The 15,975-nt window shown below is 56.9% G+C and overlaps 1 protein-coding gene across 1 annotated transcript in view; it reads right to left on the bottom strand.

Annotated features, from left to right (window-relative positions):
- The window catches only part of FAM222A (family with sequence similarity 222 member A), a 55,874-nt gene extending 45,134 nt beyond the window's left edge, over positions 1 to 10,740 (bottom strand). Inside the window, exon 1 of the mRNA XM_005572201.4 lies at positions 9,688 to 10,740. The gene's annotated coding sequence lies outside the window, so the exon portion shown is untranslated. The remainder of the gene's footprint in view (positions 1 to 9,687) is intronic.
- Positions 10,741 to 15,975: the final 5,235 nt, after the last annotated feature.

The raw sequence follows: 15,975 nt of genomic DNA, 5'->3' as shown, positions 1-15,975 counted from the left end.
GCCTCATCTGAGGGCCTCAGGAGGCGGGCTGCTGGCGCCCAGTGTCCTTTCCATCTTGGGTGGCATTCATCTGCAGAGCCAGGCTGGGCACCAGGGCAAGAGGCACCTCTGGGAAGAAGGGAGTCTGTGAGGCCTGGTCAGCCCCATCCTCCTGGAGTTGCGTTTCTTGGGTAGAAAGGGGACAGGAGGCGCCTCGTCCTTGGGGTCCCGTGACATGGTTCTTTCACACGTTTCCATGAACATTGTGCAGTGCCCATTGCACACCAAGCCCTGTCTCACAGGCCATGCATACAGCGTCAGCCAGGTAGCTGGAAAAGGCCAGGACCTGGTACTTGAACCGTAGCACGGCGCGTGCCAAGGCCCAGAGCTGCGAGAGATCTCAGTGGGTTCAGGAGCTGCCAGCAGTTTGCTGAGGCTGTCCCAGCCTCTCTGCAGTCAGATCTCAACTTCTGGGTGGGTCCCCTGGGATCCTCTCATCTCTGCCCTATCTGGCCTTGCCAGGACCACCCTGCAGGAAGCCCCTGGGGATGGGTCACAGCTCTGTGCTTGGTTCCAGCCAGAAAAACCTTGGCAATTGTTTCTTTTGGAGTTAGTTTGTGGGGTGGGGAGAAAAAAAAGGGGGATTTTTTTTTCTCTTTTGCATATGGTGGCACAGATGGGCCCATGATCCATAAAAACTGTTTGCAATTAAACTCCCACTTTGCATGGCTGGATTTGTCAGTTGTCTGAACCGGGAGTGGGGAGCTCCACGCTGACAGGAAGACAGGACGCGGGATAGGGCGGGGCAAGAATTCAGCAGGAGGGGCAGAGGCCCAGGACCCTGCTCTGGGCTTGGGGCCCGGGCCGATGGGGCGTCACAGCAGCCCTGCCAGCTCCCTCTCCGGGCATCCCCCAGCCTTCGCCAGGAGTGGGAGCACAGCCAGGCAGCTGGGGTGGGGCTTGGCAGGGCTTCCCTGCCCAGTAGGGACTTGGCCAGTGCTGGGTGCCCTGACTGCAGGGGTAATGATGGTGGAGAGAAAGGAGCTAATCACCAGTATGCCCCCACCAGGGACTGGGCCTGGGACCCAGGACATAAGGAGGGTGGCTGGGTGGGGCAAGCCATAATGGGGGTTTGGTGGGCAAAGTGCAATGGCAGGTTCAAGACTGAGGTGCCAGAACCTCTGGCCTAGTTGGCAGAAAGAATCTACAGTGGTGCCAAGAAGGGCTGCCAAGGGCCAAAACTGGCTCCTTCCTCATCCCCAGGGAAACTGACCGGGCCTCCTTATGTCCCTTTGAAAGCAGGTAGGGAAATCAAGGCAGGTACTGAGAATATCTCAAGGGCCTGCGCTTCTCCTGCCCAACCAATGGGCTGTCTGCATTTAGGAACCTTTTCAGAGGGCTTCCAGAATGGAGGCTAGGGGACTGCACTCCTCCCACTCACCCACCCTGGGCTCAAAATGCCAGCTTGCCACCCCTGCTGCTACCCTGGGACACTTGCATGTTTGGCTTAACAAATGCATCATTTGGCTTTGGGAAATCCTGAGATTGCTAATAATTGTTCCCTGATGAAAAGAAATAAGGCCCTGATACCCCCTTCCCCCGCTCCCTCCAAGCTGGGAAAGAAAAGTCATAAAAATAGCTTGTTATCTCACCTATTGAGGCTCCGACTGGATGTTACTGCTAATTGGGTATAACATCCTTGTCTTGTTCTCTCAGAAGCTAAATCAAGAAAGCGCCACTGCTGTGAACTAATTATATCTCCGGCCTGCAGCCTGCAGCTTGTCTCTCCCTTTATTGAGTTAAAAAATGGTCACGAACCTTCATCTTTCATCCCCCCAAGCGCTGGGCCCACACTGCCCGCCAGGCATGGCTCGAAAGGTGCAGACAGCCCAGCAGGAAGGTCTAGGAGGGGTCCTGGGGACAGGCAGCAGGGTAGGGGAGTGGTGAAAGGGAAGCCCTGTCCCAGGTACCTGCCTGGCCCCCTCTACTGCCCCTCACTGCCAGGCCTGGTGTTCAACTCTGCCTGGAGAGGGGGACTCTGGTCTCTCCCCACCTTGCAGCTGGGTCCCTGGAGAGGTCAGGAGCATTTCAGTCCGTGGAGTATTCATTAATTCATTCATTCATTCAATCAATACTTCTTGGATGCCTACCTACTGTGCACCAGGCACTGTTCTAGGCCAACGCTTCTAGTAGACTGAAGGTAGCCCCCCCAAGCAACCTCACCCGGGGTTCACAGAGCTGTTGAATAAGTACTCTTACATGGGACCTCACTGTTACTCTGCTCAAAGAGCTGCCAGAGCTCCCTATTATGGGAAGGCAAAGTCCAGACATCAAGGCCAGCCCTGGCTCCTTCCACAGTCCTCTCTCTCCACATTGTGGCCACATCTGGCTACACACTGCTCGCTTAGTAAACACTCTCCTGTCTGCCTCTGAGCTGCCTCTCACGCTGTTCCCTCCGCCCTGAAGTTCACCCTTTCTGGCTCTGCCTATCAGAAGCCCACCAGCCTTTAAAGCCTGCAAATAAATGACATCTTTTCTGGGAGGGCTTCCCTGTCTGCCTGCCACCCACAGTCCTGTCCCAGGCTGTGAACTTTGACACCTGTGTCTGAATGTCAGCTCGACCACCCAATAAGTATATGACCCTACTCTGCTTAGCTGAGCCAAGCCTCAGTTCCCTCATCTCTAAAATGGGTTAAGAATTTTCCCTGGAGATGCAGGGAGGCTTGCTGCAGGTGTTCTGCAGAATGATGAATGCGAGAGCGCCCAGGAAGGACCTAGCTCTCAGGAGGAACTCAATACATGCTGTTATCATCATCCAGACTGTCAGCGCTCAGAATCTGCACGGATGAACACAAGTGGGAGTTAGAAGAGGGTAACAGACCCTCCCACCTAAAAGGCTCTTATGGCTTAAGAACAACCTGAATACACAGAGATCCCCCAGAATCCCTCGCTGTCCCCCTGGTCCTCTGAGCCACATGGAGATGGACCAGAGGCACCCTGAGCTCATTGAGGCCAGGCAGGCAACTGGTTTCAGCTCACAGGCCCTGCTGATTGATTGGCGCTGCCTGCCCAGAGCCCTGGAAGGAACCCAAGGTCAGGGGAAGAACTCAGCAGGGGAAGAGGGCAGCAATTGATTGGCAATGTCTGCCAAGGGCACAGCGGTGTAAGGCAAGCCAGGCCTGCCACAGATTTGCCATCCTTGACATTTATGAAGGACGCGGCTGAGTCTGGGTTGGGAGGGGTGGGGGAAGGTGACCTGCTGAAGGTTATGAAGCTCATAAAGGAGACAGCTGGCCCAGAACAGGGTCCCCTCAGCCCCTGCTCAAGGATCCTACCATGCCCAGTACCCTTACAGGCAGTGAAGAGGCAAAAGCTTGTGTGGATAATGAAGGGGGTTCTGTGGGCCTGCCGTGTGGCCCAGGGCTGCTGCTTTACATCGTCAAGGCTAAGTTTCTTCATTCACATGACAGGGATAAAAACACCTTTCAGAGAGGGATATGAGGATTAAATGAGAGAACAAAATGCCAAAGCAGGAAGCTCAGTCTGGCACGCAGCAGATACCAGTGTCCTGTGAATCTCATAATAGGCGAAAGTGTTCAATTACAAGTGCCACCACCTCCAGGGAGCCCTCCCTGGCTACTCCAGCCAGAAGTAATTGTTTCCACCTCTGATTTCCTTTAAGAGACTGGAGGTGGCCCGGGGCAGGGCCCACGTCTGGCTTGTTCACTGCTGTGCCCCCCTGCCCCTGGCACAGTGCCCACACACTGTGAATTCCTCCATTGTGGCGATTAACCCGCATGCACTTGTTGGGTGGCTGAGCTAGTGTGCTTGAGGCCTCTCCCTCGGTACACGCCACCTTTCAGGGCAACTGGGGCTTGTTCATCTTCATGTCCCCAGCACCTGGCAGGGAGCCTGGCCCGGAGCAGTGAAGCTCTCTGAATGAACGGATGGATAAAGAGCAAAAATAGCAGTTCCTGTTTACTGCCCATTGGCTATCAGTTACTGCCAACTCTCACAGCTGCCCTCTAAGGTGGTCCCTTGGCCCATCACAGATGAAGAGACGGAGATCTACAGATGTCGAGGGGCAGGGCCAAGCCCTGCATTCAGGCCTGGGGACTTCATGCCGGGAGGCCCTGCCACCTCTGCCTCCCCCAGTGCCAAGCTCAGGCCTTGACTCTGTGAGGCAGCTGCCCGTGCCCTGGCAGCGAATCCTGGAGGAGACAGCTGGTGGCTGGACCTCCCTCCTCCTCCAAGGGAGGCCGCCCTCCCCACAGACTCTGGGTCATTAAGTTCTGCGTCATTAAGTCCCCGTCCCCGGGAGCCTGTTCACAGCCAGTCTCAGCCTCACCCCCTGACCTCCCAGGCCTTTGTCCCCTGTGCCCTGTGCACAATAGCAGGAGCTCCCAGGGCCCCAAACAGCTGCTGTGGCTGGGACGCTGGCTTGCTGTGGGGCCAGGACTGGCCCCGGCCTGTACTCAAGCCCAGCCCACCCAGCTCTGAGGGGCTCAGCTAAACCCCGGCAAGCACTCTGCACATGCAAGCTCACCCCACCCACAAGCCCATGAGAAAGCTGTTGTGACTCTCCTGAACAAAAGAGGAAACTGAGGCCCAGTGGGGTAAAATGATTTCTCTGAGGACACAGCCAGTGGGAGTGCAGGAGCTCTCTCTCACCGGGTTTCAGCCCACGTCTGCAACTCCCAAGCTCTCTGCTGGCCTCTAAGGCACCGGGATCTTAACTGGCCCCTGCCTCTCAGATGCCTTCACTGGCCTCCCTCTTCCTCTGGGCCTCACGGCACCCTTAGCTCAGCACCCAATGCCCCTGCACACCCTCCTAGTTTATCTCCCTTTCACCTCCACCATCTCATAAGCTCCCCCTGCCATTCCTGCTCATGCTCCTGGGTCTCCAAACTCCATCTGCCGGAGACACCCCCATTTACTGAATGCTAGGCAGAGCCACTCAGTCCTCAAGGCACACAGCACAGCCCCCTTTGTCAGGAAGCCCTTCAGGACCAGCTGCAGTTTTTTCCTTCCTCCAGCCCTGCTGTGGCCCTGTCTAGAATTCAAGTTAACTGCAGACTCATCTTACTCCCTCTAGAGGCTGTGGGCCGTCTGATTCCTTATCACTTAGCCACTGGGACGGGGGCGAGAGAGTGTCCTCGCTCAGTCTTTACCTAATGCCTGGCTTTACCGAATGGAACCACGAGGGGGTGGGAAGAGGAGGGAAGCTGGAACCCTGCCTCTGCCTTCCCATCTCTGGCTGCCACGGAACCTCATACTTCTGCCACTCCCTGGCTATGTGACCTAGGGCAGCAAAGTATAATACCTTCTCTGGGCCCCTACTTCTCTGCAAAATGGGGATGGTACCAGCACGTGCATTTCTTAGGGTCAGGATGTAGACTCTAGAAGGTACTAGACTGGTGACCCGTATCCAGGCATGATTACAAGATTCCTGACTGTGGCCACTGGAGTGGCCAGGGCATGAGTTTGGGGTCAGAGAGACCCAGATGGTGGTTGCATATTGGCTGTGTGGTCTGGGCAGGTCGCCCCTTCCCCAGGGCCTCCATTTCCCTAACTCTGAAGTGGCACTAACTCTGCCCACAGGAATGCAAGCCCCCCATCACAGAGACCCCATCTTTTGTTTGACGCATGCAGTAGGTACTCAGATATTTCTCAACTAAGCAATCAGGGGTCCAGGTGGAAGGAATCCATCCCTCTTCCCAGCCTCCACCCTCTCCAGAATCCCCCTCCCCACACCCAGCCCGTGCAGACTAAAATAGTCATTAGGCAGATTTCAAAAGATGTCAGTAGCTTATAATTATAGTCGACATCCTTCTGAGATAAAAGTGATTACCTTGGATGCAAATCACTTAGCAACCAATCAGGGCGGCGGGCGGCGCCCGCGGAGGTGACCGGCCGGCACCGCAGCCCTCCTCCCGCGGCCCGCAACGCACAGGCAGAGAAAGCGCACAATAGCTCTTGACACGCAAATGGGTTAACACAATAAAGGCGGCTCCGGCCGCTGCTGGGGGAGAGCAGCAATTCCCGGCCCGCGGGAGGTAATAAAGCGGCCCTTTTGTGAGCGCCTCCTCGTTCTCACCCCCGCCCCGAGCCCAGAGGAATCGCCGCCTGATTGAATTACGGTTCATGAATATGAGCTGCTTCGCTGGCTTCCTCCGGTTTGTGAGGGATAGAAAGGCAGAGGGGGCCGGAGGGAGGTTGGGGAGGGACCCCCGGCCAAGTCCCAGCCCCCGCAGAAGCTCAGAAAGGAGCCACGAGTGCTCACCGGGTGGATGGGTGGGGGCTTCAGTGGACAGAGAAGCCCCTGGCAGAGGCAGCTGGTAGGGTTCCGGCCTCTCCCTGCAAATGGGGTCTTCAACCCTTGGCTCCAAGGGACTGAGTCATTCAAGGCTCCCTTCTGAGGAGGAGGTTAACAGTAGCCATGACAACTTGTGTTTATTGAGTGCTTACTGTATACTGAGTGCTGTGCTAGGCCCTCCCTGAATCCTCACCAGACCCTGCGCAGTGAGTGCTATGGTCGCTCCTTCTCACAGATGAGTAAACTGAGGCTCAGAGAGGCAAAGGTACTCACCCGAGGTCACACAGCCTGCAAGCGGTGGGCTGAGAGTACGATCCAGGCCCAACCCACGCCAGAGCCTGGCACCTAATCAGGAGCCACTGCCCATCACCAGGGCGCCTCAAGTTTCTCATCAAGGGGGTTCAGAAGCCCAGCCCAGTTCTGGTTTAGTCCAGAGCAGCCCTAAGGCTCAGAAGGGACAAGGGACGGACGGCTTACAGGAATTAGACAAGTGAGAAGGATTAGTGGGGGTGGGGGTAGGGCCAACCTTCAGAGAGGAGACTGCTCCCAGAACTGAGGTGACCTCTTCCACGCTTATGGGAAGGGATGTCCGGGGTTACTGTCCTTGTCAAGGGAGATCACTGGATCCTCTGCCCTGCTTAAACCTTCCCCATCCACCTGAAGCTCCAGGACACAGCACCCATGGCTGCCTCTTTCCCCATGAGGCATGAGGGCCCACACACATCACTGGCTGCTCTGGGGCCACTCCTGCCACCCAGAACAGTCTTCTCACTCCTGTCTGGCACATTCCTATTTGTCCTCTTCGTGACTCACGTGGCATCTCTCCTCTAGGGCTTCCTGACCCTCAGGCTGGGTCAGGAACCTCATCTGCTAAAGTTTGCCCTTGCCCCGTCTACATCCCAAGAAGGTCCCTGGGGTGGCCAGGGGCAGCCTCACCGCCTCCCTCCAAGCAAGTCCAGAAGGGCAGATGACAAGGAGTGAGTTTCAAGCCACACCTTCCTTCCCCTAGTGCTGGAGAAAGGAGTCCTGGGGGTGAGGGAAGCAGACAGACCACAAGGCCCGGCGGAAGTTGTTACTCTGCTCAGTGCTGACCTGTAGGTCATAGGAAAAGAAGATTCAAATCTGCCTTTCAGTGTGGACAAAGCATCTTGGTGGGGCCAGACTCCCCTTCCATGGCTGATAGCCTCTGATGCCTGCAGGGACCCCTGTCTAATAAGTAGGGGTGTCCCCCAGCCCCCTGGGAGGAGGTGGTAAGACCCAAAGACTCCGGAGCCAGGAGGGCAATTCAGGGCCGAACCTCTGCAGCTGCCTGGCTGATCACCTGTAGCCCATCACTTCCTCTGTTTAAGCCTCAGTTTATTTATCTATAAAATGGGCCACAGCATATGAGCCGCTCCAAGGAGTAACTGAGATCGTGTAAAATGCCTGGCATATAGGGAGATGCTGAGAAAGCTGGCACTCCCTCCTGCTCATCGTCTGGCACGCTGATTGCCAAGCCCAGGGAGATGAGGGAAGGGAACAGAAGGAATTGCCCAATTCTGACAGCCTTTCCCTCTGCCTTGGCTGTGGAAGTGTAAATACTCGGCGGAGGGCCTCCAACTGCCTGTGTTTGTGAATCTCTGGCGCGCACTCCGAGTTTGTTTCTAAACTGGGAAGCTTCGAGAGGCAGCGCAAACAGCCCTTCTGCCCACCTCTCCCGGCTCTCCCCCAATCTGCTGTTGCTCCTCTGTCCTTGGAAGCTTGTGTGTTTAACGACACCATTTCAGCTGGAAATACCATCTCCCTGCCAAGCCCCCAAAAGCAGCTCCACCGATATTTATTGACCTGTTAATCTAGCTAGAGAGCCTGGTAGAAGAGCAGGGAAAATGCTCGCTGCGGAGACGCGGGCCTGGCTTCTCCTAATGACCTGAACACACACTTTCTCTGCTCTTACCCCGCCCCACGCTGCTGAAGCAATGACACAGTTTTCGAACCTTTTCCTAGAAATGTGATCACAGCAGTTTCACCAGCATCCGACACTGGCAGTAATTGCTGGAAGGGACCTAGACGAATCCCAGAACCAGCAGCAGGATGCTGGCTGGGGGTTCTCTGGGCCTTTGCAGGGAACAGGGCCAGTACTAGGGTGTGTGTTGGTTGGGGGGTGCCCTGGCAGAGACACAGTTTATTCAGACCTTGGTACTGATGGGCCTCACTTGCCCGCCATTCACTTAAGCAGCCTCACAATATGCTTGTTGAAATCCTCTCAAATACCAGAAGGAGCAGGGGGCAGTCAGGAGTTCCAGGTTGGCCAAGGCCCCTCACCTTGGGATAGAACAGCATGAGGAGCCCCTGGACTAGAGGGTGCAGCAGGCAGCAGCTCCTCTGCACCTTCCCTGGCTCGGGGAGGGGCACCCACATTTTCCCGAGCAGAAGTAGCCTGTTGGAGGGCCGGAGACCCACACCTCTCTGGGGACCCTGGGAACTTCAGCCTGCCGGCTGGGTACACGGTGGGGTTCAGGGAGGTCTCTTCTACAACATCTCTTTTCAAAACAGAAAGTTGCTCTGTCTGGGAGGCCTGAGCCCCCAGGCACTGCCAGGCTACATGGGCAAAGCTCTGAACACCTGTCCTTGGGGGGAGGAGCATCAACAGGGACAGCTGGCACTGCCTCCTTCCCCCACCTCATGGGGCGCTAAGGATTTAGGTCAGAGGACTGCAATGATGGGGGTGGGGGGAGTCTGCCTTCACCCCTCCATTACGCAAAGGCATCCCCTGGTTACCACGACCCTGGCCCCTCTGGCCTTGGGTCAAGGCAAGTGGTGTTGCCACAGCAACCCCGGTGACATCAGAAACTGAGACTTGACGTCACATCATGTCGTGCCCCTAGTGGGGAACCTACCGTCCCTGCGAGTTGTGGGAACGTGATTTGAACGAGGGCTCTGCTAAGGTCTAGCCCCATGGGGCACAAGCCTCAAACGTAGCCACCTGCGTTTCTGGAACCCCCAAACCCCCCCTGAGGTGATTTGCCTTGAAGATCTCAGAGGCTGCTCGGGAGACCCTCAACGTTTTCCCATCCGGGGTGCCCCCCCACCCCCAGCCCTTCCAAGACACTGGAGTTCCCGGGGAATTTTCGGATGACAGAGCCGCTATCTTTGTTAGCTTTACGGGTGGGGTGACCTTTCCTCTCTGGCAACCAACCCGCCCAGGGCCCCGCGGAATCCGAACGGGCCCCCCACCTCCACTCCCGTCGGCTGGCCAGTCTGAACAAATTGTGTTCGGAGGGAGAAACGGGGCAGGCAAGGGTTATCGCTGCTTCAGGACCCCCAACAGCCTAGGACCCCTTCTGTCCAATCCCGGCTGCCCGGACGCCAGATGCCCCCAGCTCCAGCGCAGAACCCCGCCCTGCACAACTCACCGGATCAGCCAGGCCGTCGAAGGGCACCAGGTCTCAGCTACCACGACGCTCCGCTCGGTGGGTCGCAGCCATGCAGGAGTGGCAGAGGCTGCCTGAGGAAGCCCCCCTTGGGGGCCGATGCCTCTCTCCGGGTGGGAAGGGGCGCTGTCGGTGAGGGATATCCGGGCGCCGGCCCGCGCCGTCCGAAGTCGGGTGGGGGGGGGGGCTCCGCTCAGCGGGGGTCACGCCCGCCCCGGACGGGGGCCGCGCGGGCGCTCAGGCGACGCATCCTCGCCGGGGCCGGTAATCGCCGCGTCCGGCGGGCGGCGCTGCGCCTCCCCTCGGGGCCCCGCTCAAGGCTGCAGCTCGGCCCGCGCCGCTCCCAGGGCGCCCTCTCCGCCCGCGCTGGCAGCCCGGCGGCCGCGGCCCCTTTCGCCAGCCCCAGCTGCAGCCTCTCTTTGTTGCTTCCTCTCGCTAGCCCGCCCGCCCGCGGCTTGCAGCCCCCTGTTCGCCCCGAGGTGGGGGGACTGTCTCCTCCGGGGGTTGCACGCACCCGCAGCGGCCCCGGCTCCTCGCCGGACATACACCGGCCCCCGCAGGTTGCAAAGAGCAGCGGCGAGAATGCACCGGCCCCTCCTCCTCCTGCACTGAGCCCCGGGTGTTGGGGGAGGGGAAGCCGGCGAGCAGCGGCGGCGGCAGCGGGCGACGCAAGCTCGGATGCAGCCTCGGGGGCCTCGGCGCTGAGAAACAGCCGATCCCAGTGGCGCAGGGCGGACACGGGGACGGCTCGGAGGACTGTGCACCGGGTGTGCGAGCTCGCGAGCCGCAGCAGGGGCCGCGCGCGCTGGGCTCTCACGCGCCCATGGCCCCGGGCGGCGCGCGGGGGCTCCCGGGGCCGCAGCCTCGCGCCGCCTGGCGCGCGCCGGCGCCTCGCCTCGTCTCAGGCCCGGGTGCCGCGCGCCGCGTCCCACAGGCGGCGGGCCCGGTTGTCCACCTCCCCCGGCCGGCGCTCGCAGCCTCTCCGCGGAGCCGCCGGCCCAGCAGTCCTGCCCGCTGCTCCGCTCCGGCCCGACTGACAGGCGCGAGCGCCGGCTGCAGCCCCAGCGTCTCGTCCCCCGCCCGCCCCCCGCGGCCCAGCCCAATCAGCGGCGGCTGAGAGGCGGTTACCAGGGTGACGCGGCGCCGCGTCCTGCGGGGGGCGGAGCCGGGGGCCGCCACGCGCGCTTTTCGCGGCAAAATTCAAAGACCGGTAGGGCGGCTGTCCAACCTCCTCCCCCAAGCAGGGACGCGGCGGAACCTGCCTCGCGAGGACTGCAACTCCCGGCACGCTGCGCGCTGGCGCCGGGTGGAGGGGCTCCGACTGGGGGCGCAGGGCATGCTGGTTTATGTAGTCCCTTTGTTGAGGAACTGGGGGTGGCAAAACCAGTGTCATTTATTGATCACATATTTGGGACAAGGCACTGTATAAGTGCATTATCGGCATTATTTCATTTAATCTTGGCAACAATCAACGCTATGAGGAATTTGTTAAAAATAACAACAACTGTAGTTAATACTTATGTAGCAAAGTACCTAATCCTCACGACACTGTGTGAGTGGGTATTATTACCACCCCCATTTTACAGATGAGAAAACTGATATGGTAGGTACTATTATTATACTTCCAACTTACGGAGGAAACTGAGGTTAGGAGATGTGAAGTGACACGGTCCTGGATGTTTTTGCCCTAAGGCTTATTTTTGGCAGCAATGTGTTTTTGGCATCACAGTTGTAATCTGTGGAGCGCTAACTATATAACCCAGCAGATCGCTGAGCAATTTGCAAGCTACACCTTCTCAGCTACACAGCGCTGAGCAATTTGCAAGACGTACCACAGGAGACAGGCACTAGTCTACTCCCCCACTTAATATATAAGGAAACTGAGGCAGAGTTTCACATCAACCTGGGGTTCACGTATGAATCTATCAAACTATACTGTGCTTTGCCTTTCACTTTTAAAGAAGTTTCCTGGGTTCTCACAGCCCATGGGGCGGCCCGTCTAACAGTCTCATTTACAGATGGGGAAATTGAGTCCTGGGCGGGGCAGTTCCCTCAGTTGCCATGTGTCCATCACACAGCAGTGTAGGAAGCTAGCTTTCTGGGATAATAACAAAGATCCCCACAGAAATGCAGAGCAGCAGCCAGATCCCCCACCCCTCAGGCTATGCCTGTGTGATACCTGGAGTCCCACCGAAACTGGGTGGGATTCCAGCCCTGCCCTTGCTGGTTGTTGGTCTTGGCCATTTAAAATACCTTCACGGGTATGCGCTTCAGTTTCTTGTCTGTGAAATGGGGGGCATCATAATTCCTACCCTACAGGTAGTTTTGAGGTCAAAATGAATTCTTGCGTGTAAAGGACTCAAAACACACATTAAGTGCTCAATAGATGCCCGCTGTACTCACCCTTTGGAGACCCTGGGGTGTGTATCCAGCGGACGGGCTGATTATAGACGGGCCCTAGCCTACTTCCAGGAGCCAACCCACCCCTCCGGGAGAGGCGCCCGCGGCGGACCTCCAGGGCCGGCCCAACTAGGCCACCCGCCGCCTTATCTAGGGCAGCAGCTCGCCCTGTTTCAGGCCTCTGAGCGGCTGCTCCGCGCGGCGCCGTTCCCAGCAGCTCCGCTCTATTTCTCCGCGGCCGCCCCCATCTCCTCCCCTTCCCTCCCCAGGTTGAAGGTAGGGGTGGGGATTTACCTGGAAATGTGATACGCCGCCAGCTGCTTCCCGCTCGGGCCAGCAGCCAGGGCTGCGGGGACGTCAGGGAGGGCGGCCGGGGCGACTGGATGGGTGGACCCAGGGTGTGGACAGGTGGGGAGACCAGACTTCAGCTGAGGACAGGGCGAGGGACAGTAACAACCAAACCCTGGGAAGTGAGAGAGATCGCGAAGAGGAGGAGAAGGCAGCAGGTCGCACCACAGCCTGTCCAAATTTGGGATTTTTTTCATTGTAGGTCACCATGACTTCACACCTGTGTGTCGGGCTTGTGCTCATTGCTATTTATGTCATACAACTCCTTTTACCCTCGCAGAAACCCTATACGGTATATACAATCACTATGCACATCCCACAGCAGAGGAAGGCCACGTGACTTACCCAAGGTCACACAAATGACAGAGCCAAAGTCCAAAGCCCTGACCTTGATTTATTGCACCTTGTGGCAGCCACTGTTTGACTGTGAGGGGAGTTTCTTCTCTTCTCTGGACCTCAGTTTCCCCTGCCATGAAATAGAGGGTAGGACCCAAACCCCAGCCCTATCAATCAGACTCTCCTCGGTGGGACAGCAGTTTCCAAAGTTCCTGTGTGATTCCTGATACAGCCAGGGCTGACAACCCCAGGTAGAGAAGATCTCAAAAGACCCCTCCCTCTCTGAAGCTCTATGAGTCCGTGATGTGTTCATGGTGGAATTTCCGACAGCAGCAAGCTCCAAGGCAGCTGTCCAGCTGGAGAGGTCAGAGACTTCCAGGTGCCTGTCACTCCCCTCCAGGCAGGTGAATGCCCCGTAAGATGCTCTGCCCCACTCCCCACACTCCCAGTGCCCCCCTCCCCGATATGCCCATCTCCCCGAGGTCAGACCCTCGTGCCTTTGCTCTTGGTCGACTCCAATAACTGCGTTATGTGATTGGAGACAGTGTCAAGATGGATTTGCCACGGTCCATAAAACCACCAGGCAGGCCAGCCCCGGAACACTGGCTCTGGCCAGGGGTCCAAGAGGCCCTGAGGGGACAGGGGGCAGAGGGCATCTCATCCCTCACTGTTCTTGTTTGCCTCCGGCACACCAACCTTACTGAAATACCTGCATATCCTTGCATGTGCCTCTGTCACCTCCAGGTCATTGCTTATGCTGTCCCTTCTACCTAGAATGCCCTCCCTCCAGGTAGCTAACTCTTGCTCCTCCTCCAGAGTTCAGCCAGAGTGCTGCCTCCTCCAGGAAGCCTTCCCTGACTACCCTGCTCCAGGCTGGAGCACTTCCCCCTTCACAGATATGTCCAGTGTGTGTTATAATGGCCCACTTCTTTGTCAGGCTTCCCACTGGCCTGGGGGCTTTTCCAGGGCAAAGGCTGCATTCAGACCATTTTATTCCTAGCACAGGCCTGACAGAGAGTCAACACTCAATGAAGGTCTGTTGACTTAATCTCTGAATCACTGAATGAATGTGGCCCAAGTTTTTGTTTTGTTTTGTTTTCATGTACAGGGATAGAATGAAGAGGAGAAGGTAGTGGAGTCAGGCTGACTGGGCTACTAACCATATGACTCAGCCTCTCTGTGCCTCAGTTTCCCCCATCTTTGAAGTGGGATTAATTGCCATTTCAATTAATCAAGGCATCACTCAAGGGGCCCGGAGCCTGGAACTTTTGTTCCCATCCTCCCATGTATGTAAGGTTAGTCTTGCTCTTCTCTGTTTTGTTTTGTTTTGTTTTGTTTGTTTGTTTGTTTAGAGACAAAGTCTCACTCTGTCACCAGGTTGGAGTGCAGTGGCACCATCATAGTTCACTGCAACCTTGAACTCCTGGCCTCAAGTGATCCTCCCACCTTAGCTTCCAGAGTACCTAGGACTACAAGGTGCACGCCCCCATGCCCAATTAATTTTTAAATTTGTTGAAGAGACGGGCTCTTGCTATTTTGCCCAGGATGGTCTCAAACTCCTGGCCTCAAGTGATCCTCCCACCTCAGCCTCCAAAAGTGCTGGGATTATAGACATGAGCAACCCGGCCCGTCCTTGCCTTGCCCTTCTCTGGTCTCACGCACTGAAGCCTGAGCATTCCCCCTTTAAGTCTGCTGATTCCCTCTTTCATTCAACATTTTCTAAGTAGCTGCCCTGTGCTTGACCCTGGGAATTCAGCAGTGACTCAGACTAAGACACAGGCCTCTTGGAACTCAGGTTTCATGGGGCCCAGAGAAGGCAACTAACAGGTGTCATCCAGGGTACCAGTAGAGGGGACAACCCGGAGCAGGCACCTGACTCAGCAGAGGGCCAGTGATGGTAAAAAGGCAAGTCAGCTACCCTGGGAAAAATGGGTAGGAGGTGGCCAAGGGCAGAGGTGAGGGAAGAGCGTCCCCGGCAGAGGGAACAACCAATGCAAAGGCCTAGTGTTTCCAGTGAGGGAGCTGTGAACGCCCCAAGAGCAGAGGTGGGTGAGAGGCGAGCAGGCAGAGATGGGGCATTTATCCGGGCAGAGGGGGCAGGCCTGCTCCAGCCTTCCACCCCACCCCCAGTTGCCTCACCTGCCCTCATTGCTGTGATCTAGGCCAGAGCCCGGAGGGAGCCGAGCCCCCATTGGTGCATGCCACGTAGGTTTTTCAGAGATAATTTAATCAGAGCTATTAATAAGCAGAAAAGAAAGAGCTCTTTATGCTCCTCCTGGAGAAAAGGGGAAAGAAGAAACACGTGTAACCTTGTTATTCACCCAGCCCCGCCCCCCAGTACCTGCGTCTCTCTCTGGGGCAGGCCTAGTGGGGCAAGGAGGAGGGGGCGAGCCATGTGTAGGGCTGAGGAGGTCCAGGTGGTCTCAGGAACCGAATGCTGCCAAGCTCCCTGACTACACCCCACCCTCAGTCCCTTCTGACCACTTTAGTCTCCTCTTAGTTACTTGAAGGTGCCAAACTATTTCCCACTTCACGGCCTTGACCCAAGCCGTTCCTTCTGCCTGGAACATTCTTCCTTTTGCTCTCTGGTTTGTTCTCATACTTCCAGCCTCAGCTTAAATGTCACCTCCTTGGGTAAGCCCTCCCTGACTACCTGATCTGAAGTTATTTTCCCCAGAATACCTCCCTTTTGTTTTGCTTTCCCTCTCCCCGGTTCTTACTGCTGTTGGCAGCTCTCTGAGCACTTGCAGGATGATGTTTATTTTCTTATTTTTAATTTTATTTTTGAGGCAGACTCTGTCGCACAAGCTGAAGTACAGTGGTATGATGCGGCTCACTGAAACTTCTGCCTCCCAGGTTCAAGCGATTCTCCTGCCTCAGCCTCCCAAGTAGCTGCAGTTATAGGTGTGAGCCACCATGCCTGGCTCATTTTTGTATTTTCTTATTTTTCCAGGAGAGACGGGGTTTCACCACGTTAGACAGGCTGGTCTTGAACTCCTGACCTCAAGTGATCCGCTTGCCTCGGCCTCCCTAAGTGCTGGGATTACAGGCATGAGCCACCACGCCCAGCCTGGTTGATGTTTTTTTTCTGTTTCTCTATTTAGACTCAGCTCTGGGAGGGGAGAGACTGTCATTTCTTCACCGCTGTGTCCCCAGCACCTTGCATAGTCACTGGCACATAGTAGG

Source organism: Macaca fascicularis, chromosome 11 (assembly GCF_037993035.2).
Source record: "Macaca fascicularis isolate 582-1 chromosome 11, T2T-MFA8v1.1".
In the NCBI taxonomy this organism is placed as follows: domain Eukaryota; kingdom Metazoa; phylum Chordata; class Mammalia; order Primates; family Cercopithecidae; genus Macaca; species Macaca fascicularis.
The sequence above is the reverse complement of the archived record's forward strand: the minus strand, read 5'-3'. Positions and strand labels throughout refer to the sequence as shown.